The sequence below is a fragment of the Lampetra fluviatilis genome, chromosome 27, assembly GCF_964198595.1.
Source record: "Lampetra fluviatilis chromosome 27, kcLamFluv1.1, whole genome shotgun sequence".
Classification (NCBI taxonomy): Eukaryota; Metazoa; Chordata; class Hyperoartia; order Petromyzontiformes; family Petromyzontidae; genus Lampetra; species Lampetra fluviatilis.
In genome coordinates this window covers 2,444,664-2,451,738 of record NC_136301.1, presented here as the reverse complement: position 1 = coordinate 2,451,738, position 7,075 = coordinate 2,444,664, and the positions used below count along the sequence as shown (strand labels likewise).

At 43.1% G+C, this 7,075-nt stretch overlaps 3 non-coding genes across 3 annotated transcripts; all 3 read right to left on the bottom strand.

Annotated features, from left to right (window-relative positions):
* Positions 1 to 2,409: 2,409 nt before the first annotated feature.
* On the bottom strand, positions 2,410 to 2,482 carry TRNAR-UCG (transfer RNA arginine (anticodon UCG)). The gene has a single exon. It is a non-coding gene; the product is annotated as a tRNA-Arg (tRNA).
* Positions 2,483 to 3,611: 1,129 nt separating this feature from the next.
* Positions 3,612 to 3,684, bottom strand: TRNAR-UCG (transfer RNA arginine (anticodon UCG)). The gene has a single exon. It is a non-coding gene; the product is annotated as a tRNA-Arg (tRNA).
* Positions 3,685 to 4,477: 793 nt separating this feature from the next.
* Positions 4,478 to 4,550, bottom strand: TRNAR-UCG (transfer RNA arginine (anticodon UCG)). The gene has a single exon. It is a non-coding gene; the product is annotated as a tRNA-Arg (tRNA).
* Positions 4,551 to 7,075: the final 2,525 nt, after the last annotated feature.

Below are 7,075 nucleotides of genomic sequence, written 5' to 3'. Positions count from 1 at the left end.
TTTTTATTTTTTACCTACGTGACTTTATCGAAAAAAACTAAAAGTATGAATACTTGCAGTCACGAAAGCTTTAAATCTAGAATTAATACAATATATTTCCCCAGCTCTCCTATAATAAATCTCCAACTCTCTACTCACCATCTCTCTCCCCTAATTCTATATTAAGCCCTCTCTGTCTGGCCATCTCTCCCCCCGTGTGTTTCCCTTTCCCAATTGATCTATTTTTGCTCCGTGTGTATACACGTGTAGGTACAGAGGCAGTCATAAGTTGAGGCTTAAAGGAAGGCCTGGAGCCTTGACTTGAATCGGACTCAGGGAGTCAACGGCACGGAGAGCATGCAAAGGGTGAGTTCCAGACAATGGGGGTAGCAGAATAGAATGAGCAATCTCCCACTTAGCGAAGGTTGACTCAAACCGTGTGGTCTCCCACTCGGCCCACACTGCATCCCTCATCCCTCTCCTCTAGAACTTCCATTCCCACCTCTCTCTACCTCTTCTCTCCTCCTCCATGTCTCTCCCGGCGCTCTCCCCCACTCTCTAGCAAGCCGTGAGAGTCTCTTGAACTCGTCTCCCGTCTCCACTCGCGGTTTGGTGATGCAGAGATCATTGAAGGACGCGGGAGGGAGGGGAGTACAGCCTTTCGAAAGCAGCCAGCGAAAAAAAATAATCTTTTTTTTGTTACTGAACACACATTGACAGAAGAGAAATGTGAACATTTTAAATAAATCTGGGTCTTTCACATACATTTCCTTGCAACGTGGAAAAAACATGCACCGGTTTGCATACATTTATTTTTTTGCCTGTTACATTGCAATACAATAAATGCCAAATTATGAATGAAAAAATAGTGAAACAATAAGACGCACTCCAGATCGACCTCAGTAGGATTAGAACCTGCAGTCTTCCGAAGCCTTATCCATTAGGCCACGTGGGCACTGTAGATAGGCTATTATTTATATTTTTTGTTGGGTTTTAATTTTGGCACAAGTAAACCCCGTTGGGCGATACATTCTCAAGCACCAAATGGCAAGGTCGTGCATTAACACGGTACAACTATTACAAAACTAATGCAAGGCAGATAGAACACATGACATTTATAAATAATTGCTATTTAGGAGTTGCAAAGCTACATGGATTCCATGCATATCGCTTTATAGAGCTGCCTGTGCACGCATTGCACATCCGATTGGCACGATTGGCTACATACCTTGCGAAAGAGGTTCAACCGTACGTACATACATTTAATTGCAAATGTATGACACGCGATAGTTGAACCGGTCCTGGGTTCCCAGCGTGTAGTATGGTCAAGCAACCTCCTCGAACGACCCGCACAGCGCGAGGAGGGAGGAGGCGGGAGAGAGACATGAACACAGATTTCGAGCCGCGGTGCTGATCTTTGGGCTTGTGGGCCACAGAACCCGCTTGCCAATTTGCCACGGAAACGGAGGACCGGTGAATTCTCGAAAAGATCCGTGGTTTGGGGTTCATCATCATCATCAGCCATGATTTATTAATTGGATAACCGTGAGCTGAGGATTGTACATGAGAATAGGTTTTATCCTTTCTGGCAATAAAACAGGTGTTAAGATGTTCAAACACCAAACGGCAACGATTAGCAAGGAATCTTTTTTTTGGTTTACATGTTCACCACATGTATGTGTGGTTATTGCAAACATGATTCCTTGCAAAAGGTTTCTGTTTGGTGTATGAACATCTTAAAACCTGTTTTATTGCAACAAAGGCTAAAACCTATTCTTATACTTTGATACTGGCAAAAAAGGTTCCGGGATTGTACACGTTTTAGCCCAGGATTAGCCCACGGAAAAACTAAAAAAAATGAAGACCTTACACGAAGATCTTCTGATCCAAAGTCTTATCCATTAGGCCACGCGGCCCTCATGGTTATAGTAACATCTTGCTTAGAGAGTAAAAGAGAGGGCCTTCATATTCAGATGAGAGTCACTTGGGTAAAATAAGTCACTCGACATCCGCTGCTGGGTGACCGCCTCTCCAATCCATCGCATTCTCTTACGGTCCGCTCTCTTCCACGCTTTGCCTCTGCCACTCTAAAAATTTTAAACCATAAATAAATACTCGTATTTTCGAGGTTAAGAACATGCCGCTGTTGCATGCCGTCCAAAACATTTCCACCACTGGTGTATATATATATGTGTGTACATTCGGAAATATGAACCTTGACAAAGAAAACTGAAAATAAAATGGTGCAAAGAAGCATGGATATGTGAATACTTACACTGAGACACAGTAAGAGGAACACGTAGATTCGAGAACAATGCGACATTTGCTTATTTACAATATTTGATCAAATGATCTTGGCATTTTACTGACATGAATGCAATGTAAATATTACATATTAGTTTTGTATATAGAAGAAATACGTAAAAATTACGACCACGGCAGGATTCGAACCTGCAATCTTCTGATCCGAAGTCAGACGCCTTATCCATTAGGCCACGCGGCCACATCGCTCACTGAGTCTTCTCACAATCACAGCCTCATATAAACACTCACTGGAGATTTAAAGCTTTCGTGACTGCAGGGATTCATATTCTTGGTTCTTTCGGTAAAGTCACGTAGAAGGGGAAATAATATAAATATATAATATAAATAGTATTTTCCCTTCTACGTGACTTTACCGAAAGAAGGGGAATACTAAAATAAAATAAATATATTCAAAATAATAGAAATATGTTATTTATTTATAATATTAATATATTTATATTATTTTAGTATTTCCCTTCTACGTGACTTTACCGAAAAAAACAAGAATATAAACACTCACTGGAGACGTTGCTTGATCTGAACAGGGAATTGTCGCTTTTCAAATGCACCAACACAGAGCTCAAGATTGAGCCTGGGTAATCGTGCTTTGAACGAGTCACGCCCTCCGCAGGCATAGCTACTGTGGAAGGCTGCAGGACTACGCTATGGGAAGCAGAGGGCAGTGAATCAAACGCCCTCGTTGTACTGCACGTTTGCGCCACTCGCCTTCATTAATCAACCCGCTACGGCGGACCTGGTCAAACAACCACAACCATCGACCTTCATCAAGAAGTGCATTAACAATGGACATACCCCGAGGAATATACCTCCACTGGCTGCGATGAACCAAACGGCGTATCTTTCTTCATTGAATTGCATGAAGAGCTGTGAACACATAGAGTTTTAGAACATTAAATTTCGATTTAAAGCTTTCGTGACTGCAGGGATTCATCTTCTTGGTTCTTTCGGTAAAGTCACGTAGAAGGGAAATAATAAAATAATAAAAAATAAAACAATAAAATAATTCTCACGACGTTTCGGCCACAACGCAAGCAGCCGTCCTCAGGTGAAGAACAGGTCTGTCGGGAAGACAGCGTCTGAATGAGAACATTCGCTGAATGTTTCACTTAACTTGGACACACTTGAAGCTGTGTGCTTTCGCTAAGTTGTCCCCACCTGAAGGAGGACGCTTGTGTTGCGCCCGAAACGTCGTGATTTAATGTATTTAAAAAAATTTACCTACGTGACTTTATCGAAAAAACCAAAGAGTATGTTTCACTTAACGTTCATTGCAATGTTACCAAAAAAATTGGGGTTAAAAAAAAATGCGACCACGGCAGGATTCGAACCTGCAATCTTCTGATCCGAAGTCAGACGCCTTATCCATTAGGCCACGCGGCCCTTGCGTGAAGTGCATCATGCTCCGACAAAGGAGAACGTAGCGTGACATTCACCGGCCGCTGATACAATATTCGTGACCGGTTGATTTGACAGCCAAACTGTTACAATCTACCACTCATCTCAGTCAGCCAACCCATGGCACACGCACGCATACCTGTCAATCCATACGGTTTACCCGAATTCTTGTCGAGGGAAATTTTGTAAAAAAAATGTTTTGTCTATTTGTTTGTCTTTCTCCCTTGTGATGTGACTTTTGCAGGATGAACGTTGAGATTTATAAATGGCACGTGGTGACCAATAATGTCTGAATTGGCCTGTAATAAGGAATGGCACTGATAAGTGGGTTGACGGATATGCACGTGGGTCTGTCCCGTGGTGATTGGTCTTGGTGTCTAAGCCTGCAGCAACACGCTCTGAGCAGTAGAGGGCAGTGCAGATAAATACAGAGTTTGCCCCGTGTCTTCGCTTCTCTCAGCCTTTCACCAACCCGCACTCACCGGCGTGGTGAAGTATGGTCAGCTCACCCCCCCCACCACCACACACAATCCCAACACCACCGACACGGCATCAAGAAGCCATCATCCAGCACTGGATTGACAAAGTTGCTGCAGCGTCTCCATCGTATATTACAGAACAAGCCTGCGGGATTGTAAATAAATATTTAATCGTTTAATTAGTTTAAAAGAGCCGAACGCGTAGAGTTGTCGTATAATTGTTTTTAATTATCTGGCTGTGTGACGTCAATTGAAATTAAAACACATTAAAAAAAAATTACAAAAATTAAAATACAACTCGACCACGGCAGGATTCGAACCTGCAATCTTCTGATCCGAAGTCAGACGCCTTATCCATTAGGCCACGCGGCCACTGTCTATTGCCCATGCAACTAAGTTGGTGTAATCACTGCTGAGAGCGAAACGCCACGTGGCGCTACGCAGTTGATAATTTTAATCGATAATTAAAATCGATCACGAGAACCCGACGTTGAATTATAAGGCTCGACGCGTTGTTCTTTTACGTGCAAATGAAACGCTCATGTTCGAATCGGTGTCGACGGAGACGGGGGTGGTGGGGGGGTACATCACGTGCGAGAATTCACCGTCACCAGCCATTATTGATCCATATTCTTAGGTTTTTTCGGTAAAGTCACGTAGGTAAAACATCAAAATTAATGAAAATAAAATAAAATAAAACAAAAATCACGACGTTTCAGAGGCAACACAAGTCTCCGTCATCAGGTGGGACCGTCACAGCCGAATTAGCTGCATCAAGTGAGGCAATGATTCAAGATGTAAACCCTTATAAGCAAGTTGAAGGGGGGAGGAGAGGGGGGGGGGAGCTCATCAGAATGTGGTAGCCAATGAATGGAACGTGTAGGGAGGGAGGGGGGCGGGGCTCAAAGACAGCACGGAGTGCTAAGTACAACGCATCGGGAGGGGGGGGGGGCGGGGCCAAAAAAATGGACGACGGCTTGGACGCGGTTGCTGCTGCACACGCCAACACAATGGACAGAGAGGGGGAGGGGAGGTCTGATACACATGATAGACAAAAGAACGAAAATATTATTTGGTTCTTTCGGTTAAGTCACGTCTAAAGATAAAATAATAAATTAAATTAAATAATAGAATACGACGTTTCGATTGCAACACAAGCAATCATCATCAGGTATAATGAGATAGCGACATAATATCTAACCAGAAAACTATAGACAGGCATATTAGCAGACAGATATCACCAAGATACATACATAGCGAGAGCAACACAGGTAACAGAGAGGGGTGATCGTCTCTGTGGGGTGGCCTTAAATAGACAGAGGGGGGGCGGAGGCAGAGAGAGGGAGGGGGGTTAGAGAAAAAATTAGCATATCAATGAGTGGTCAACAAAACGTGGTGCTGCAAGTACGATGACACGGCAAGCAAGCCTGAAAATCAGGAGAAAGACACACTAAAATTAAATAACCTAGTAAAATATCGAAATGTAATGTAATACAACGAAAATGCCCATGTTTATACCAATGCTGGCTGAACAATGAATGTTTCTGATCGTGTCCGCGAGCACAAGTCAGATCTGAAACACGGCAGAACTGATTCTTCTGCCGTTGCCGATCATTGCTACAACTCGGTGGGCTCTCATGAAATTGTCTTTTCCGAGACCAAGGTTCTCTGCAAACCTCCCGACTACCATCAAAGGTTTGTACACGAAGCCATACAAATATACAAACACAGACATAATTTCAACCGTGATGATGGGTACAAACTTAGTAATCATTGGAAAGATGTTATCAACCACGCAAAAAAGACTTAATTACACTTTTTTGGACCATCTTATCTGACAGGCACTATTTTACTTTACTTTATCGAGTGTTAACATCCCCAGTTATTTTTTAACAGTACTCTCTTCATTGTTCAGCCAGCATTGGTATAAACATGGGCATTTTCGTTCTTTTGTCTATCATGTGTATCAGACCTCCCCTCCCCCTCTCTGTCCATTGTGTTGGCGTGTGCAGCAGCAACCGCGTCCAAGCCGTCGTCCATTTTTTTGGCCCCGCCCCCCCCTCCCTCTCCCGATGCGTTGTACTTAGCACTCCGTGCTGTCTTTGAGCCCCGCCCCCCTCCCTCCCGATACGTTCCATTCATTGGCTACCACATTCTGATGAGCCCCCCCCTCTCCTCCCCCCTTCAACTTGCTTATAAGGGATTACATCTTGAATCATTGCCTCACTTGATGCAGCTAATTCGGCTGTGACGGTCCCACCTGATGACGGAGACTTGTGTTGCCTCCGAAACGTCGTGATTTTTGTTTTTGTTTTTATTTTATTTTCATTAATTTGGATGTTTTACCTACGTGACTTTACCGAAAAAACCTAAGAATATGATTCCTTGCAGTCACGAAAGCTTCAAATCTAGAAAGATATGGGCACAGGTTTTAGGCTAAGTCACGTAGGTATAAAATAAAATAAATCAAGACGTTTCGGTGGGAAAGCATGGTCTGCTGCTGAAACGTCGTGATTTATTTTATTTTATACCTACGTGACTTTACCGAAAGAACCAAAGAGTATGGATTCCTGCAGTCACGAAAGCTTTAAATCAAGATTGAGGTTTCAGGCTGGTGAAGCTGATAACGTTGGGTTTGGGGTTTGGTTTTTTCCCGATCCTTTTCAGAACGAGTAGAATTTTTTTGAAGTGTTGCGTCGTCGTCCTATTACATTTTAACTTTTAATATTTCCGTTATTGTTTTAAAATGTATTTTTAACTTGGCTCTCGGCGTTTATTTTAATTAACGTCACTTAAAAAACTATTCAATTACCGGAATGCCTGAGGGTGTATTCACCCACGGCAACAATCCAGCCGCAGCCGTCTCCTCTCTTTCTCTATACAGCCCGAGCAGACTG